The sequence below is a fragment of the Hydra viridissima genome, unplaced genomic scaffold (genome assembly GCF_058129835.1).
Source record: "Hydra viridissima isolate aposymbiotic clone 2 unplaced genomic scaffold, HvirCarnegie_v1 scaffold_13, whole genome shotgun sequence".
In the NCBI taxonomy this organism is placed as follows: Eukaryota; Metazoa; Cnidaria; class Hydrozoa; order Anthoathecata; family Hydridae; genus Hydra; species Hydra viridissima.
The window spans coordinates 291864-311689 of record NW_028324312.1 but is presented as its reverse complement, the minus strand read 5'-3'; the positions used below and the strand labels follow the sequence as shown (position 1 = coordinate 311689).

The following is a 19826-nucleotide window of genomic DNA, read 5'->3' as shown; positions in this document are numbered from 1 at the left end:
GTTTAGTACCGATGCGTCTGTCTTGATCGTGATTAATAGTACTTGGTTTCTTCTCGGTTTGATTGTTGTCTTCTGTAATTCTCCCGGAATGTTTAATCCCTTTAGAGTTAGCTCTTGGACTTTCTCTTTCGATTTAAGTTCTACCGTGTATTGGCCCCTTCCCGTATATTGTATGGATGTTATGCATCCTGGGCCAATCACCTTTTGGATTGCTACTTGTATTTCTCCCACTTTTTTTTCTATTCCATTTGGGGTTTGGTCTTTGGTAAAGGACATTAGTTGAAAGATCCGGGAGTGTATTTCCTCTTTTAAAGCTCTTTTTTCGGCTTCTTTTGTGTTTGTTTGGAAGTCTTGTGGTGGTGCTGTTCCGGGCTGTTTCTTTTTCAGCGCCTCTGCAAAAGAAAGTGCTGACCCGTTTTTTTGTTTGTTTGCGTCTTCGTTTGAAGGTTTCGGGTCAGCAGATTTGATTTTTTGTTGGTCAGTAGAATGTGGCTGACCGTTCTCAACAAATTTTTGGCTATTTGAAATGCCTTCTGCTTTGGTTTCAGAAGTAGTTAGCTTTGAAATCGATTGGACTTTGAGAGTTTCCATTTTTTGCGATTTGATTTAGTTTACGCTCTGCTTTTATTTTTTTGTTTTGCTTTTTAGGGCTGTTTCTTTTGTTTAGCTAGGGTAGCTAAAGAAAGTGTTCTAGGTTTTTGTCAAAAGAAACCTAGGAGAAAACTCTGCGAATAAATTCGGCTTAAAAAAATTAAAAAAAGAAGATATACAGCGAACTGTATATCTTTAAAGTTTTTCACTTGGGTAAGTGTTTTTTAAAAGTTTCTGTAGCAAAGGCTTCGCTACAGAGGAAAGTTACGTTTTCGCCTCTACGGAGGAGAAAAAAAGTTTTGAAGGAAAATAGTCTCTTACGCGGGGTGTCTCTAAGTCTTCGCAGCGAGATGCAAAACCATAAATAAACCACCGAAGCAAGTAAAACTAATTTTTTTAAAAACTCAATAAGAAAGAACTCAAGATAAACTTTATTAAAACTTTACTAAAATCACTAAAAGATACTACACTTGATCTTAGCCATTAGGCCGAGAAGCGATACTTTTTGCAACGACTTTGTCCCGGCTCCCTCCCTCTCAACGAAAAAACTTGTGGACATTTGAATGATCAAGTCGATGGGTAACTTTAAGTTTCAACGATGAAAACATGGCTTTCTTGTACTGCATCAATTTCACTCTAAAACATTTGGGCTTTTTTTCAAAAATAACCCAGCTTCTTTCAAAAATAACAAGCTTCTTTCAAAAATAACCCAATTAACCAAAACATAAAAAACGTTTAAAGGCTTTTAAATTTAACGCTGGGCAGCAGATGTGATCAAAGGCCAAGTTGAACAACTGAAAATCAACTCTGTATATGAGCGTCCGACAGATTTCTCTGTCAAAAAGCATTTTGAGAACCTCTGTATTTAAATGTTCTTTTCAACTGTTGTAATGACAGTACTTTAATTCATCACCAGGGTCGCCAAGAAACAGCAGAGTTTAGGAGGACTTGCTTGTCATTAGCCTCGATCCTTTCCCAAGTAGTAATTCCTCACAAAGTCTAAAAAAACAAGCTTGAAAGTTTAAAAATTGGGATGGTGCAAATTAAGTTAAGAATTTAAACTGAGTAGCAAGAAAATATTTTTCAGATACTTTAGTTATTGCAAGAAATGAACACTTTAAATGTTTACTGACAAAAAGGTAAAACAATTTTAAAAAGTGACCTAAAACATCCACTGACAAAATATCAAATGACAAATGGAAAATGAAAAAATTTATGACACTAAACCGACACAGCATTAGGTTAGCAAAGGTAAAGCATACATACCTTGCACACTGTATCTGCATTTTTCCAATCACAAACTCGCAGAGCGTGGTAAAAGTTAATGAGACCTGGAACAATAAGCAAAGTATTTTTTTTAAATATTACATTTTTTAACATATTACCTAACCTAAATTAAGCCTGCAAATGTATTTGCGTACAAATTAGAAGCTCAGGATTGATGGAGAATAAACTTAAAAATATAATTCCCAAGTCAGTTAAAAGGATGTTTACTTGTTGGCTAAAGGTCAACTTTTTCAAACTATCACTTTTAAAAAATGGTTCTGGTAAACTATCGAAGAAACATGACTTACCTTTTTCTTGAAACTTTAACTGCTTCAATATTATATGCTCTGCTAACCTAACTTAACCCTTAACCTTGCCCCAGGACAACACTCAAAATTCTCTTTCAATAACTTATTTTCAATAATCAGACTTGCTACCTGAGGCTGAGTTAACTTTAGCAGTAACTCTATAAAACATAATGTGAGAAAGCCAAACAAAAGGTTCAGTTCAAAATGTAATGAGTATGTAATTTTTTTAAAATTTTATCGCATATCTTTAATCGAATTAAAGGGATCATTCCAAAGAAGCTATAGATTGTCCAGTGAAAAGCATACCTAATTAAGCATTACTTTATTGGGGTTGTGTCAGTATAACTGTAAATGAAACAAAGCTATGAACAAACTAAAGAAATAGGTAAAAGTCTTAGAAAGATCCTATTTCTGTTTCACTCACCAATAAAATCAAGAAGAATTTCCCACTTCTTATTCATTGAGTGGGATGCTCTAAAGAGTATTGCAACTTGCATTCTGGATAATCCAGGAACTCAGAACAAACTCTGTAACTGCACTCATGAAAGTCTTTTGTGACTACTCCTTCATAAAGTTGATGCTTCTAAAAATGAAAATTTATTTTTGAAAGGATTTTTTCATCAGAAACTATTCTTAAGTATTTGAAGACTTGAAAAAGTAAAGTGGGCACAACAATAGGGGTTAAACTGCTTCAAATTTTAAAACACAAACACCAAAATAAGGTGAAAAGATTGAAAATAAAATAGCACAGTACTTTTTATTACCTTAAAGCATTCTTGAAAAATCGTTAAAAAAACTGTGTGAACTCCTCTAAACTTGTCACTTGTCTTGGTTTTGGCATCAGCTACTGTATGAGAAGATAAAACAGGATTTAATTTGTTTAGTTTCCCTTTTTTTTATTTTCTTTTTTTTTTTCGAAACAAGCTAAAAGCACCTTTTCTGCTCTTGACGCTACGCCAACACCAAAAATTTCAGTAGGACTGCGCGTAACCACTGCACCGTTGTTAAACTCAATGATATGCACTTTACCGCAAAATTAACGCACCACTTATAAATTCCGACTTATTTTGAAAAATATTACGTATTTCCCGGATTTATCAAATACAAAGTCGATAATAATGTTTATTGTGACGTCATTTGTAGGCTTTATTCCGTTTTAGTTTCCAAATTGTAGCAGCTTTTCATAAGCAGCACGTTTTGCTGTAACTAAACCTCACTTTTAAAAGAAAAGTATGTATAAAGTTAGTATGAACAGATGTGTTGCTCAATGATAACTGTCATTTGAGCAACACGTCTGTTCTGACTTCTCAACGATACATAAGCTGACATTTTAAAACCTTTTTTGGTACCTCTTGCATCGTTCATGGGAGATGGATTCCTTCTTATGTAAGATAATGCTAGACCACATACGGCGCATGTTGTTACTGAATACTTACAAAATGCTACTATTCAAGTTTTGGAGTGGCCGGCTTGCAGTCCAGATATGAACCCAATAGAGCATCTTTGGGGCATAATGGCACGCTGTGTTAGAAGTCAACATCCACCACCTAGACGAGTTGCGACAAAGTCTTATCCGCGTATGTGAAGATATCCTTCAAGAAACGATTACACCTCTAATTAAAAGAAATCCACGGTGCTGTCTGGCTGCAACAACATCAAGATGTGGCAACACTAGATATTGATAAGTCAAAAATGTTACATTTTAAGCTGTATTAGTGTGCATAACAACAATAATCATCTTAGTTTATTTTGTTACTTACCTTAATTTTATTACTTACCATATTTCTAGTTTTAGTTTGTTTTTCTTTCTTTTCTTTTCTTTTCTCACCATCCTCAAAGTCGCTTTTATTATTATCATCGAAATAACTGTGTTCATGTGTTCTATTCTTAACACGTTTGTCAAAATATATGACCACAATTAAAATAAATCGAAATGTATGTGGTGCGTTAATTTTGCGGTTAAGTGTATATTAACTAGATATTTAACTCGCGCTTTCGCAGTGAAGCATATTTTTTTGCCAAGCAAGTTTTTTTTTGCCAGCCAGAATCATAAAAACATCGATTAAAACAAACGAATTATTGTCAGTTTAAATAAAGAGGCTACCGGCTTTAAAAACTTAAAAAACTTGCTTCACAATTTCTTACGAAATTTATTTGAAGTTTTACATCTAGTTAGTATAAATATCATTGGTTTAGCTAAGAGCATAGTAACGGTTTCTGCTTACTCGCGCAGCCTAGTAAGATGGGTGCACCGCGGACGCTCAGTTGCGAATTCTTTCTTTTTTTTTTTTATCATTCCCCTTCCCGAAACCCCGAAATGAACGAAATGCGATTGGCAAGTATTTGATGCATACCTTAATACACAGTGACTAAATTGTAGTATGTGTTTTTTCCGTGCCGAAACTCTGGTCGGAAGACAGTGCATCTTTTTAGATATTTTAGAGCTTGTGGGTTATCACTAGTACCCAAGCCTTTTTATGAGTCATTAAAAAAAAATTTACAAACAAAACTGTATTCTTCTTCTTCTTTTTTTTTCCGATTGTGATCAGATTATGATTTGTACTGACGATATTACACTGTGTCTACTTCCTCGGTCTTATTTTCTTACAAACATTAACAACATTTGTAGTTTCGTAACTATCCCATTGACCCTTTCATGCACCAATTATTTTTCCATAACTAACATAATCCATAAAAAATCATCTACAAAATGACAGCGGTACTATTAACTGTTTTAATTAGACTTTTTCTACACCTTGATACATTTTGATAGCTTTACAGAACGTCAGTTTTCTTTACCCGTTGATGTAACAATTTTGCTGACAACATTTGAATACTTTGAACACTTTGCCAACGCATTAAATATTCTTGCAGTCGTACTATCTTGCGTGTTTGTGATCCCCACCACTATTGAGTTTGCGTGGCAGCATAGGTATAGCGACAATCGACTAATGGATTTTTAGAAGCCAGCGTTGATCATACACTTTCAAAAGTAGAACTGCTCTCACTAAGATTAGTCGCGCTGGTGCTATTTCATGCGCTCCAGTTAAAAAGGAGCGCCAAGCTACCGGTTGCTAAAAAACCCGCGGTAAAGAAAGCTGAAACAGCACCTAAGAAGAAAGTCGCTGCAAAGAGTGCCACCGCAAAAGTGGACAAGAAATAACCTGTACTGCTCAATCCTTCATCAAACGGCTATTTTCATAGGTACACATTTCTTTAAAACGTTGCGCGGCATTTAGGACTTTGTCAGGTAGTAACAATTACACTAATTGAGTTTGAAAGTCACAGTAACCTCACCGGTAACTGCTCCGTGCTTTTTAGGTCGATGTATATTCTAGAAAAGGGGAGTTTGAGAGCAATTTTGAAGAAGAAAAAAAAAGGTTTTAAGTTGTTCATAGCCTAGGACGGATGCAGCAGTTTAAGTGTTTTATTTTAGCAGCTAGTTTAGCTATTCTGCACTTGGCATTGTTTGCACAATTAAATATAGCGATTGCAACAGATATTTTCATTTGAACCTATTTCGTTAATGCGTCTAATGTTTTTAAAAGATGCGTGGCTATAAAAATAGCCGTTTGAGCGGATTTTGATCTACTTACTGCTGGTGTACTTGGTAACAGCCTTGGTGCCTTCGCTCACTGCGTGTTTAGCAAGTTCACCGGGAAGTAAAAGGCGCACGGCGGTTTGAATTTCACGCGAAGAGATCGTAGATTTCTTATTTTGAAGGGCGAGCCGCGAAGCTTCAGAAGCAATTCTTTCGAAAATGTCGTTCACGAAAGAATTCATGATGCTCATTGCTTTAGAAGAAACACCGACATCAGGGTGAACTTGCTTCAGGACGTTGTAAATGTAAATGGCATAAGACTCTCGTCTCTTTCTCTTGCGCTTCTTGTCACCAGTTCCAGCGATTTTACCACCTTTCTTACCGGCGCGCTTCTCGCCTTTTTTCGCCACCTTTGGCGCTTGTTTTCCTCCGGTTTTTTGTGCGTCTGACATTTCGACGGGCCTAACAGTAAAAATTCTTTTCGTTTGTTTTCATTGCATTGCAACTGGATTTAATTTAAGATAAAGTTGTAGCCTCCAACTTGAAAACTCTTGCGTCATATGCACTTCTATTGGTTCTTAAAAGATTAAGTTGTTTGAGCATCGTTTATTTCTTTTTTACTATTGGTTAAAAAAAGGTTGACTTTGAGACCACTCTATTTTGATAAGAATAGCAAACTTTTTGCTGTTTAAAATAAAAAAAAGGCGCACGAGATCTCTGGTCCGTCTGTCTGTCTCTGCTTGTGTTAGAAAATAAAATGTCAGGACGTGGAAAAGGAGGAAAAGCTAAGGCCAAGGCAAAAACTCGATCTTTTAGAGCGGGTCTTCAGTTTCCTGTTGGTCGCGTTCACCGATTTTTGCGCAAAGGGCATTACGCCAATCGCATCGGTTCAGGCGCACCGGTCTACTTAGCTGCAGTTTTGGAATACCTCTCCGCCGAAATCTTAGAGTTAGCTGGTAATGCTGCACGCGATAACAAAAAAGCCAGGATCATTCCTCGTCACTTACAGCTAGCTGTTCGCAACGACGAAGAGTTAAACAAGTTGTTGTCAGGTGTTACAATTGCGAGCGGCGGTGTGTTGCCAAACATTCAAGCTGTGTTGCTTCCCAAAAAGAACGAGAAGGTTCCAAAGCCAGCAGCCCAGTAAACGGCGGTATAAACAACACAAAAGGCTATTTTCATAGCCACACATCCGTTAAAAATTATTGTTAAGGCGTTAGAAACTTTAAATTTTAAATTAAAGCCGTACACTATTGCCTACGACCATACCACGGTGAATACACCCGTTCTCGTCCGATCACGGAAGTTAAGCATCGTCGGGCCAGGGTAGTACTTGGATGGGTGACCGCCTGGGAACTCCTGGTGCCGTAGGCTTTTGCAACCGTTTACGAAAAAAAAAAAAAAAAGTCGCCAAAGGGGACTCCCTTTTCTTTACAAAATCTGCTTTTTCAGTTGACTCTAAGATACACAGAACTCATCCCCTGCAAAAGAATATGCATAAACACGGCCCTGCCTGGGTGGTGTCGATTGAAAGGGGAGCGACTGGTCGAAAGGTGTGTGAGGGCGCTTCTTCCGTCTCCGCATCTCTGAGGGAAAGAAAATGGCGCTCTTTTTCCTCGCACAAAAGCCAGAAAGCTAGTTTTGATGCTGAACAACAAGGGCAACGGTTAAAGGGACTATAGCCACCATAGTCAACGAGGGCCCAGGGGAAGTTTTCTTAAGGGGCCCTCGTTGTGATCAATTACATACCCAGGACCAATAGAAGTGTGCTCTAGTCATTAAAAATTAAAAACGAAAGTTAATGAAATCTTTTAAAAGTCAAAACTATTTAAATCTTTTAAAAAAATGATTTTTAAAATATCGTTTGTAGATACACGGGGATACCCGGGAATCTTCCCCGTCCTCTCGGCGGCCATGAAAGAAACCCTCGCAAGTCTAAAGTTGCACGATGTCAATGTTCCCTAGTTTTGTCGAAATGACGAAAAGACTGCAAAACTAGCTTTGAAGAGCAAAAATTTGTAAGATTCGTCAATCGTCGTTACGTATCTCTGGCAACGTTGCGTATTGACGTGTCAACTTGCCAAAATGTTTCGGTCGTTGTCGTTTCTTTCTAAGATCAACACGTAGGAATCAGAGCTGTTTTCATGAAAATAATGAACGGTAGTAAAAGAATGCATTTCACCGCACCAGAATCCAATATGCGATATGCATAAATGGTTGACAATTGTTGTTACTGTTGCTGCTGCTGTTGTTGTTACTATTGTTACTGTTAGATCGTTATTGCTAATGCTTATTTTTTTGTGGTCGTTGCTATTGTCAGTATTACTATTATCGTTAGTTTATCGATGCTATCGTTAATTTTTGTTATTGTCGTTATTGTTATCTTCATCGTTGTCATTATTTTCGTTGTCACTATTGATATCGATTTTCTTATTGCTACTGTTTGTTATTTTAACTATTATTATCGTCATTGTTTTTTATTACAGCGACTCGTTTTCACTGTTGTGACTGTCACATTTTGTTCCGCCGTCGAGTGATTTCCGGGATTGTAACCGGTCGATCACGCTTGCTGGTTGTCACGTTGAAACGATTCTCGTCGCTCCTATGCTTATTTGGTTGCCTCTTTGCGATTCTTAGATTTTTATTGATTTTGTACAAAAAAAAAAAAAAACAAAAAAAAAAAAAACAACAACTTTTGAAATAAATAAAATTTATTTGCACTTATAGCAGACTTTGTATGCGCCTCTCAAAATATGCAGTAGACTCTTAGGGGTGAGAGGAGAGGTTTTTTTTTTAAGTCGTTAGAGGAGGGGGCGAGCGCGAACGCAGGCCCCCACTACCAGAAATTGTACGGTCGAGTTACCGACGTTAGCGGTAATCGCAGGGGTCAGCCCAGGCGAAGTGCAATGCAAGAGCCTCACCCTGGAAGAAGCCCCATGTTGATCAGGTTTACTTCCCCGTCAGGTAAGTATGCTTTTCCCGTTGTGTGGGCAGCCTCGGACGTGCCCCAATCTTCTCAATTGTGGGTTTTCGATTGCACACCGCATCGTCCCGTTTGTTTGCTTTTTTTTTTTCCTTCTCTATAGTATGGGCCGCGCTCAGCAGTAGTGCAACGCCGAGGCAACCCGCGGTCAGGGCGAGGTAAACCTACGATCCCTTGACCAAATGCCAAAAATCAGATTAATATATGAGCCGGACTATGCCGGCGTACCAGATATTAAACTGATAAGAACAGATACTACACTTGATCTTAGCCATTAGGCCGAGAAGCGATACTTTTTGCAACGACTTTGTCCCGGCTCCCTCCCTCTCAACGAAAAAACTTGTGGACATTTGAATGATCAAGTCGATGGGTAACTTTAAGTTTCAACGATGAAAACATGGCTTTCTTGTACTGCATCAATTTCACTCTAAAACATTTGGGCTTTTTTTCAAAAATAACCCAGCTTCTTTCAAAAATAACAAGCTTCTTTCAAAAATAACCCAATTAACCAAAACATAAAAAACGTTTAAAGGCTTTTAAATTTAACGCTGGGCAGCAGATGTGATCAAAGGCCAAGTTGAACAACTGAAAATCAACTCTGTATATGAGCGTCCGACAGATTTCTCTGTCAAAAAGCATTTTGAGAACCTCTGTATTTAAATGTTCTTTTCAACTGTTGTAATGACAGTACTTTAATTCATCACCAGGGTCGCCAAGAAACAGCAGAGTTTAGGAGGACTTGCTTGTCATTAGCCTCGATCCTTTCCCAAGTAGTAATTCCTCACAAAGTCTAAAAAAACAAGCTTGAAAGTTTAAAAATTGGGATGGTGCAAATTAAGTTAAGAATTTAAACTGAGTAGCAAGAAAATATTTTTCAGATACTTTAGTTATTGCAAGAAATGAACACTTTAAATGTTTACTGACAAAAAGGTAAAACAATTTTAAAAAGTGACCTAAAACATCCACTGACAAAATATCAAATGACAAATGGAAAATGAAAAAATTTATGACACTAAACCGACACAGCATTAGGTTAGCAAAGGTAAAGCATACATACCTTGCACACTGTATCTGCATTTTTCCAATCACAAACTCGCAGAGCGTGGTAAAAGTTAATGAGACCTGGAACAATAAGCAAAGTATTTTTTTTAAATATTACATTTTTTAACATATTACCTAACCTAAATTAAGCCTGCAAATGTATTTGCGTACAAATTAGAAGCTCAGGATTGATGGAGAATAAACTTAAAAATATAATTCCCAAGTCAGTTAAAAGGATGTTTACTTGTTGGCTAAAGGTCAACTTTTTCAAACTATCACTTTTAAAAAATGGTTCTGGTAAACTATCGAAGAAACATGACTTACCTTTTTCTTGAAACTTTAACTGCTTCAATATTATATGCTCTGCTAACCTAACTTAACCCTTAACCTTGCCCCAGGACAACACTCAAAATTCTCTTTCAATAACTTATTTTCAATAATCAGACTTGCTACCTGAGGCTGAGTTAACTTTAGCAGTAACTCTATAAAACATAATGTGAGAAAGCCAAACAAAAGGTTCAGTTCAAAATGTAATGAGTATGTAATTTTTTTAAAATTTTATCGCATATCTTTAATCGAATTAAAGGGATCATTCCAAAGAAGCTATAGATTGTCCAGTGAAAAGCATACCTAATTAAGCATTACTTTATTGGGGTTGTGTCAGTATAACTGTAAATGAAACAAAGCTATGAACAAACTAAAGAAATAGGTAAAAGTCTTAGAAAGATCCTATTTCTGTTTCACTCACCAATAAAATCAAGAAGAATTTCCCACTTCTTATTCATTGAGTGGGATGCTCTAAAGAGTATTGCAACTTGCATTCTGGATAATCCAGGAACTCAGAACAAACTCTGTAACTGCACTCATGAAAGTCTTTTGTGACTACTCCTTCATAAAGTTGATGCTTCTAAAAATGAAAATTTATTTTTGAAAGGATTTTTTCATCAGAAACTATTCTTAAGTATTTGAAGACTTGAAAAAGTAAAGTGGGCACAACAATAGGGGTTAAACTGCTTCAAATTTTAAAACACAAACACCAAAATAAGGTGAAAAGATTGAAAATAAAATAGCACAGTACTTTTTATTACCTTAAAGCATTCTTGAAAAATCGTTAAAAAAACTGTGTGAACTCCTCTAAACTTGTCACTTGTCTTGGTTTTGGCATCAGCTACTGTATGAGAAGATAAAACAGGATTTAATTTGTTTAGTTTCCCTTTTTTTTATTTTCTTTTTTTTTTTCGAAACAAGCTAAAAGCACCTTTTCTGCTCTTGACGCTACGCCAACACCAAAAATTTCAGTAGGACTGCGCGTAACCACTGCACCGTTGTTAAACTCAATGATATGCACTTTACCGCAAAATTAACGCACCACTTATAAATTCCGACTTATTTTGAAAAATATTACGTATTTCCCGGATTTATCAAATACAAAGTCGATAATAATGTTTATTGTGACGTCATTTGTAGGCTTTATTCCGTTTTAGTTTCCAAATTGTAGCAGCTTTTCATAAGCAGCACGTTTTGCTGTAACTAAACCTCACTTTTAAAAGAAAAGTATGTATAAAGTTAGTATGAACAGATGTGTTGCTCAATGATAACTGTCATTTGAGCAACACGTCTGTTCTGACTTCTCAACGATACATAAGCTGACATTTTAAAACCTTTTTTGGTACCTCTTGCATCGTTCATGGGAGATGGATTCCTTCTTATGTAAGATAATGCTAGACCACATACGGCGCATGTTGTTACTGAATACTTACAAAATGCTACTATTCAAGTTTTGGAGTGGCCGGCTTGCAGTCCAGATATGAACCCAATAGAGCATCTTTGGGGCATAATGGCACGCTGTGTTAGAAGTCAACATCCACCACCTAGACGAGTTGCGACAAAGTCTTATCCGCGTATGTGAAGATATCCTTCAAGAAACGATTACACCTCTAATTAAAAGAAATCCACGGTGCTGTCTGGCTGCAACAACATCAAGATGTGGCAACACTAGATATTGATAAGTCAAAAATGTTACATTTTAAGCTGTATTAGTGTGCATAACAACAATAATCATCTTAGTTTATTTTGTTACTTACCTTAATTTTATTACTTACCATATTTCTAGTTTTAGTTTGTTTTTCTTTCTTTTCTTTTCTTTTCTCACCATCCTCAAAGTCGCTTTTATTATTATCATCGAAATAACTGTGTTCATGTGTTCTATTCTTAACACGTTTGTCAAAATATATGACCACAATTAAAATAAATCGAAATGTATGTGGTGCGTTAATTTTGCGGTTAAGTGTATATTAACTAGATATTTAACTCGCGCTTTCGCAGTGAAGCATATTTTTTTGCCAAGCAAGTTTTTTTTTGCCAGCCAGAATCATAAAAACATCGATTAAAACAAACGAATTATTGTCAGTTTAAATAAAGAGGCTACCGGCTTTAAAAACTTAAAAAACTTGCTTCACAATTTCTTACGAAATTTATTTGAAGTTTTACATCTAGTTAGTATAAATATCATTGGTTTAGCTAAGAGCATAGTAACGGTTTCTGCTTACTCGCGCAGCCTAGTAAGATGGGTGCACCGCGGACGCTCAGTTGCGAATTCTTTCTTTTTTTTTTTTATCATTCCCCTTCCCGAAACCCCGAAATGAACGAAATGCGATTGGCAAGTATTTGATGCATACCTTAATACACAGTGACTAAATTGTAGTATGTGTTTTTTCCGTGCCGAAACTCTGGTCGGAAGACAGTGCATCTTTTTAGATATTTTAGAGCTTGTGGGTTATCACTAGTACCCAAGCCTTTTTATGAGTCATTAAAAAAAAATTTACAAACAAAACTGTATTCTTCTTCTTCTTTTTTTTTCCGATTGTGATCAGATTATGATTTGTACTGACGATATTACACTGTGTCTACTTCCTCGGTCTTATTTTCTTACAAACATTAACAACATTTGTAGTTTCGTAACTATCCCATTGACCCTTTCATGCACCAATTATTTTTCCATAACTAACATAATCCATAAAAAATCATCTACAAAATGACAGCGGTACTATTAACTGTTTTAATTAGACTTTTTCTACACCTTGATACATTTTGATAGCTTTACAGAACGTCAGTTTTCTTTACCCGTTGATGTAACAATTTTGCTGACAACATTTGAATACTTTGAACACTTTGCCAACGCATTAAATATTCTTGCAGTCGTACTATCTTGCGTGTTTGTGATCCCCACCACTATTGAGTTTGCGTGGCAGCATAGGTATAGCGACAATCGACTAATGGATTTTTAGAAGCCAGCGTTGCTCATACACTTTCAAAAGTAGAACTGCTCTCACTAAGATTAGTCGCGCTGGTGCTATTTCATGCGCTCCAGTTAAAAAGGAGCGCCAAGCTACCGGTTGCTAAAAAACCCGCGGTAAAGAAAGCTGAAACAGCACCTAAGAAGAAAGTCGCTGCAAAGAGTGCCACCGCAAAAGTGGACAAGAAATAACCTGTACTGCTCAATCCTTCATCAAACGGCTATTTTCATAGGTACACATTTCTTTAAAACGTTGCGCGGCATTTAGGACTTTGTCAGGTAGTAACAATTACACTAATTGAGTTTGAAAGTCACAGTAACCTCACCGGTAACTGCTCCGTGCTTTTTAGGTCGATGTATATTCTAGAAAAGGGGAGTTTGAGAGCAATTTTGAAGAAGAAAAAAAAAGGTTTTAAGTTGTTCATAGCCTAGGACGGATGCAGCAGTTTAAGTGTTTTATTTTAGCAGCTAGTTTAGCTATTCTGCACTTGGCATTGTTTGCACAATTAAATATAGCGATTGCAACAGATATTTTCATTTGAACCTATTTCGTTAATGCGTCTAATGTTTTTAAAAGATGCGTGGCTATAAAAATAGCCGTTTGAGCGGATTTTGATCTACTTACTGCTGGTGTACTTGGTAACAGCCTTGGTGCCTTCGCTCACTGCGTGTTTAGCAAGTTCACCGGGAAGTAAAAGGCGCACGGCGGTTTGAATTTCACGCGAAGAGATCGTAGATTTCTTATTTTGAAGGGCGAGCCGCGAAGCTTCAGAAGCAATTCTTTCGAAAATGTCGTTCACGAAAGAATTCATGATGCTCATTGCTTTAGAAGAAACACCGACATCAGGGTGAACTTGCTTCAGGACGTTGTAAATGTAAATGGCATAAGACTCTCGTCTCTTTCTCTTGCGCTTCTTGTCACCAGTTCCAGCGATTTTACCACCTTTCTTACCGGCGCGCTTCTCGCCTTTTTTCGCCACCTTTGGCGCTTGTTTTCCTCCGGTTTTTTGTGCGTCTGACATTTCGACGGGCCTAACAGTAAAAATTCTTTTCGTTTGTTTTCATTGCATTGCAACTGGATTTAATTTAAGATAAAGTTGTAGCCTCCAACTTGAAAACTCTTGCGTCATATGCACTTCTATTGGTTCTTAAAAGATTAAGTTGTTTGAGCATCGTTTATTTCTTTTTTACTATTGGTTAAAAAAAGGTTGACTTTGAGACCACTCTATTTTGATAAGAATAGCAAACTTTTTGCTGTTTAAAATAAAAAAAAGGCGCACGAGATCTCTGGTCCGTCTGTCTGTCTCTGCTTGTGTTAGAAAATAAAATGTCAGGACGTGGAAAAGGAGGAAAAGCTAAGGCCAAGGCAAAAACTCGATCTTTTAGAGCGGGTCTTCAGTTTCCTGTTGGTCGCGTTCACCGATTTTTGCGCAAAGGGCATTACGCCAATCGCATCGGTTCAGGCGCACCGGTCTACTTAGCTGCAGTTTTGGAATACCTCTCCGCCGAAATCTTAGAGTTAGCTGGTAATGCTGCACGCGATAACAAAAAAGCCAGGATCATTCCTCGTCACTTACAGCTAGCTGTTCGCAACGACGAAGAGTTAAACAAGTTGTTGTCAGGTGTTACAATTGCGAGCGGCGGTGTGTTGCCAAACATTCAAGCTGTGTTGCTTCCCAAAAAGAACGAGAAGGTTCCAAAGCCAGCAGCCCAGTAAACGGCGGTATAAACAACACAAAAGGCTATTTTCATAGCCACACATCCGTTAAAAATTATTGTTAAGGCGTTAGAAACTTTAAATTTTAAATTAAAGCCGTACACTATTGCCTACGACCATACCACGGTGAATACACCCGTTCTCGTCCGATCACGGAAGTTAAGCATCGTCGGGCCAGGGTAGTACTTGGATGGGTGACCGCCTGGGAACTCCTGGTGCCGTAGGCTTTTGCAACCGTTTACGAAAAAAAAAAAAAAAAGTCGCCAAAGGGGACTCCCTTTTCTTTACAAAATCTGCTTTTTCAGTTGACTCTAAGATACACAGAACTCATCCCCTGCAAAAGAATATGCATAAACACGGCCCTGCCTGGGTGGTGTCGATTGAAAGGGGAGCGACTGGTCGAAAGGTGTGTGAGGGCGCTTCTTCCGTCTCCGCATCTCTGAGGGAAAGAAAATGGCGCTCTTTTTCCTCGCACAAAAGCCAGAAAGCTAGTTTTGATGCTGAACAACAAGGGCAACGGTTAAAGGGACTATAGCCACCATAGTCAACGAGGGCCCAGGGGAAGTTTTCTTAAGGGGCCCTCGTTGTGATCAATTACATACCCAGGACCAATAGAAGTGTGCTCTAGTCATTAAAAATTAAAAACGAAAGTTAATGAAATCTTTTAAAAGTCAAAACTATTTAAATCTTTTAAAAAAATGATTTTTAAAATATCGTTTGTAGATACACGGGGATACCCGGGAATCTTCCCCGTCCTCTCGGCGGCCATGAAAGAAACCCTCGCAAGTCTAAAGTTGCACGATGTCAATGTTCCCTAGTTTTGTCGAAATGACGAAAAGACTGCAAAACTAGCTTTGAAGAGCAAAAATTTGTAAGATTCGTCAATCGTCGTTACGTATCTCTGGCAACGTTGCGTATTGACGTGTCAACTTGCCAAAATGTTTCGGTCGTTGTCGTTTCTTTCTAAGATCAACACGTAGGAATCAGAGCTGTTTTCATGAAAATAATGAACGGTAGTAAAAGAATGCATTTCACCGCACCAGAATCCAATATGCGATATGCATAAATGGTTGACAATTGTTGTTACTGTTGCTGCTGCTGTTGTTGTTACTATTGTTACTGTTAGATCGTTATTGCTAATGCTTATTTTTTTGTGGTCGTTGCTATTGTCAGTATTACTATTATCGTTAGTTTATCGATGCTATCGTTAATTTTTGTTATTGTCGTTATTGTTATCTTCATCGTTGTCATTATTTTCGTTGTCACTATTGATATCGATTTTCTTATTGCTACTGTTTGTTATTTTAACTATTATTATCGTCATTGTTTTTTATTACAGCGACTCGTTTTCACTGTTGTGACTGTCACATTTTGTTCCGCCGTCGAGTGATTTCCGGGATTGTAACCGGTCGATCACGCTTGCTGGTTGTCACGTTGAAACGATTCTCGTCGCTCCTATGCTTATTTGGTTGCCTCTTTGCGATTCTTAGATTTTTATTGATTTTGTACAAAAAAAAAAAAAAACAAAAAAAAAAAAAACAACAACTTTTGAAATAAATAAAATTTATTTGCACTTATAGCAGACTTTGTATGCGCCTCTCAAAATATGCAGTAGACTCTTAGGGGTGAGAGGAGAGGTTTTTTTTTTAAGTCGTTAGAGGAGGGGGCGAGCGCGAACGCAGGCCCCCACTACCAGAAATTGTACGGTCGAGTTACCGACGTTAGCGGTAATCGCAGGGGTCAGCCCAGGCGAAGTGCAATGCAAGAGCCTCACCCTGGAAGAAGCCCCATGTTGATCAGGTTTACTTCCCCGTCAGGTAAGTATGCTTTTCCCGTTGTGTGGGCAGCCTCGGACGTGCCCCAATCTTCTCAATTGTGGGTTTTCGATTGCACACCGCATCGTCCCGTTTGTTTGCTTTTTTTTTTTCCTTCTCTATAGTATGGGCCGCGCTCAGCAGTAGTGCAACGCCGAGGCAACCCGCGGTCAGGGCGAGGTAAACCTACGATCCCTTGACCAAATGCCAAAAATCAGATTAATATATGAGCCGGACTATGCCGGCGTACCAGATATTAAACTGATAAGAACAGATACTACACTTGATCTTTTTTTTTTTTTTTTTTATTTCCTTTAACGTCTCATCAGCCATCGGCAGCTGTGGACGGGAGGATGTTCGGCGCTTGCCTACGTCACCCCATTTTACGTCTTGTCGACTGATGTTAAAGCCAACCCTTGACGGATCTACCTTGAGGCCCCCGAGTACTCGAGTTAACGAATATTCCCGGATCCTCTGCCCGACTTTAGCAGCTCATGACCAAAGCTTCGCACACCACCCATGACCGCCTCATCGGATTTTTTACACCACCAAGTGGTGCCCGACTTTTCGACACTGAGCCTCATTCGGATCAATACACCATTAAATGATGGTGTCCGACTTTTTGGCCCAGCACCTCATCGGATTTTTTACACCACCTAGTGGTGCCCGACTTTTCGGCGTAAGGATGATGATACTACACTTGATCTTAGCCATTAGGCCGAGAAGCGATACTTTTTGCAACGACTTTGTCCCGGCTCCCTCCCTCTCAACGAAAAAACTTGTGGACATTTGAATGATCAAGTCGATGGGTAACTTTAAGTTTCAACGATGAAAACATGGCTTTCTTGTACTGCATCAATTTCACTCTAAAACATTTGGGCTTTTTTTCAAAAATAACCCAGCTTCTTTCAAAAATAACAAGCTTCTTTCAAAAATAACCCAATTAACCAAAACATAAAAAACGTTTAAAGGCTTTTAAATTTAACGCTGGGCAGCAGATGTGATCAAAGGCCAAGTTGAACAACTGAAAATCAACTCTGTATATGAGCGTCCGACAGATTTCTCTGTCAAAAAGCATTTTGAGAACCTCTGTATTTAAATGTTCTTTTCAACTGTTGTAATGACAGTACTTTAATTCATCACCAGGGTCGCCAAGAAACAGCAGAGTTTAGGAGGACTTGCTTGTCATTAGCCTCGATCCTTTCCCAAGTAGTAATTCCTCACAAAGTCTAAAAAAACAAGCTTGAAAGTTTAAAAATTGGGATGGTGCAAATTAAGTTAAGAATTTAAACTGAGTAGCAAGAAAATATTTTTCAGATACTTTAGTTATTGCAAGAAATGAACACTTTAAATGTTTACTGACAAAAAGGTAAAACAATTTTAAAAAGTGACCTAAAACATCCACTGACAAAATATCAAATGACAAATGGAAAATGAAAAAATTTATGACACTAAACCGACACAGCATTAGGTTAGCAAAGGTAAAGCATACATACCTTGCACACTGTATCTGCATTTTTCCAATCACAAACTCGCAGAGCGTGGTAAAAGTTAATGAGACCTGGAACAATAAGCAAAGTATTTTTTTTAAATATTACATTTTTTAACATATTACCTAACCTAAATTAAGCCTGCAAATGTATTTGCGTACAAATTAGAAGCTCAGGATTGATGGAGAATAAACTTAAAAATATAATTCCCAAGTCAGTTAAAAGGATGTTTACTTGTTGGCTAAAGGTCAACTTTTTCAAACTATCACTTTTAAAAAATGGTTCTGGTAAACTATCGAAGAAACATGACTTACCTTTTTCTTGAAACTTTAACTGCTTCAATATTATATGCTCTGCTAACCTAACTTAACCCTTAACCTTGCCCCAGGACAACACTCAAAATTCTCTTTCAATAACTTATTTTCAATAATCAGACTTGCTACCTGAGGCTGAGTTAACTTTAGCAGTAACTCTATAAAACATAATGTGAGAAAGCCAAACAAAAGGTTCAGTTCAAAATGTAATGAGTATGTAATTTTTTTAAAATTTTATCGCATATCTTTAATCGAATTAAAGGGATCATTCCAAAGAAGCTATAGATTGTCCAGTGAAAAGCATACCTAATTAAGCATTACTTTATTGGGGTTGTGTCAGTATAACTGTAAATGAAACAAAGCTATGAACAAACTAAAGAAATAGGTAAAAGTCTTAGAAAGATCCTATTTCTGTTTCACTCACCAATAAAATCAAGAAGAATTTCCCACTTCTTATTCATTGAGTGGGATGCTCTAAAGAGTATTGCAACTTGCATTCTGGATAATCCAGGAACTCAGAACAAACTCTGTAACTGCACTCATGAAAGTCTTTTGTGACTACTCCTTCATAAAGTTGATGCTTCTAAAAATGAAAATTTATTTTTGAAAGGATTTTTTCATCAGAAACTATTCTTAAGTATTTGAAGACTTGAAAAAGTAAAGTGGGCACAACAATAGGGGTTAAACTGCTTCAAATTTTAAAACACAAACACCAAAATAAGGTGAAAAGATTGAAAATAAAATAGCACAGTACTTTTTATTACCTTAAAGCATTCTTGAAAAATCGTTAAAAAAACTGTGTGAACTCCTCTAAACTTGTCACTTGTCTTGGTTTTGGCATCAGCTACTGTATGAGAAGATAAAACAGGATTTAATTTGTTTAGTTTCCCTTTTTTTTATTTTCTTTTTTTTTTTCGAAACAAGCTAAAAGCACCTTTTCTGCTCTTGACGCTACGCCAACACCAAAAATTTCAGTAGGACTGCGCGTAACCACTGCACCGTTGTTAAACTCAATGATATGCACTTTACCGCAAAATTAACGCACCACTTATAAATTCCGACTTATTTTGAAAAATATTACGTATTTCCCGGATTTATCAAATACAAAGTCGATAATAATGTTTATTGTGACGTCATTTGTAGGCTTTATTCCGTTTTAGTTTCCAAATTGTAGCAGCTTTTCATAAGCAGCACGTTTTGCTGTAACTAAACCTCACTTTTAAAAGAAAAGTATGTATAAAGTTAGTATGAACAGATGTGTTGCTCAATGATAACTGTCATTTGAGCAACACGTCTGTTCTGACTTCTCAACGATACATAAGCTGACATTTTAAAACCTTTTTTGGTACCTCTTGCATCGTTCATGGGAGATGGATTCCTTCTTATGTAAGATAATGCTAGACCACATACGGCGCATGTTGTTACTGAATACTTACAAAATGCTACTATTCAAGTTTTGGAGTGGC

The 19826-nt window shown here is 37.3% G+C and overlaps 1 long non-coding RNA gene, 5 other non-coding genes and 2 pseudogenes across 6 annotated transcripts; 2 read left to right on the top strand and 6 right to left on the bottom strand.

Moving 5' to 3' along the window:
• Positions 1-912: 912 nt before the first annotated feature.
• LOC149879715 (U2 spliceosomal RNA) lies at positions 913-1091 on the bottom strand (annotated as a pseudogene).
• A 111-nt stretch (positions 1092-1202) lies between these two features.
• Positions 1203-3177, bottom strand: LOC149879714 (uncharacterized). The gene is made up of 3 exons (XR_016446299.1): positions 2930-3177; positions 1858-2748; positions 1203-1590 (listed from the first exon to the last, which is right to left on the bottom strand). It is a non-coding gene; the product is annotated as an uncharacterized LOC149879714 (long non-coding RNA).
• Positions 3178-6961: 3784 nt separating this feature from the next.
• On the top strand, positions 6962-7080 carry LOC149879713 (5S ribosomal RNA). The gene has a single exon (XR_016446573.1). It is a non-coding gene; the product is annotated as a 5S ribosomal RNA (ribosomal RNA).
• A 1434-nt stretch (positions 7081-8514) lies between these two features.
• LOC149879712 (U1 spliceosomal RNA) lies at positions 8515-8678 on the bottom strand. Its single transcript, XR_016446709.1, has one exon. It is a non-coding gene; the product is annotated as a U1 spliceosomal RNA (small nuclear RNA).
• Positions 8679-8788: 110 nt separating this feature from the next.
• On the bottom strand, positions 8789-8980 carry LOC149879711 (U2 spliceosomal RNA). Its single transcript, XR_016446657.1, has one exon. It is a non-coding gene; the product is annotated as a U2 spliceosomal RNA (small nuclear RNA).
• Positions 8981-14850: 5870 nt separating this feature from the next.
• LOC149879710 (5S ribosomal RNA) lies at positions 14851-14969 on the top strand. Its single transcript, XR_016446571.1, has one exon. It is a non-coding gene; the product is annotated as a 5S ribosomal RNA (ribosomal RNA).
• A 1434-nt stretch (positions 14970-16403) lies between these two features.
• LOC149879709 (U1 spliceosomal RNA) lies at positions 16404-16567 on the bottom strand. The gene has a single exon (XR_016446708.1). It is a non-coding gene; the product is annotated as a U1 spliceosomal RNA (small nuclear RNA).
• A 110-nt stretch (positions 16568-16677) lies between these two features.
• Positions 16678-16908, bottom strand: LOC149879708 (U2 spliceosomal RNA; annotated as a pseudogene).
• Between the last annotated feature and the right edge of the window lie 2918 nt (positions 16909-19826).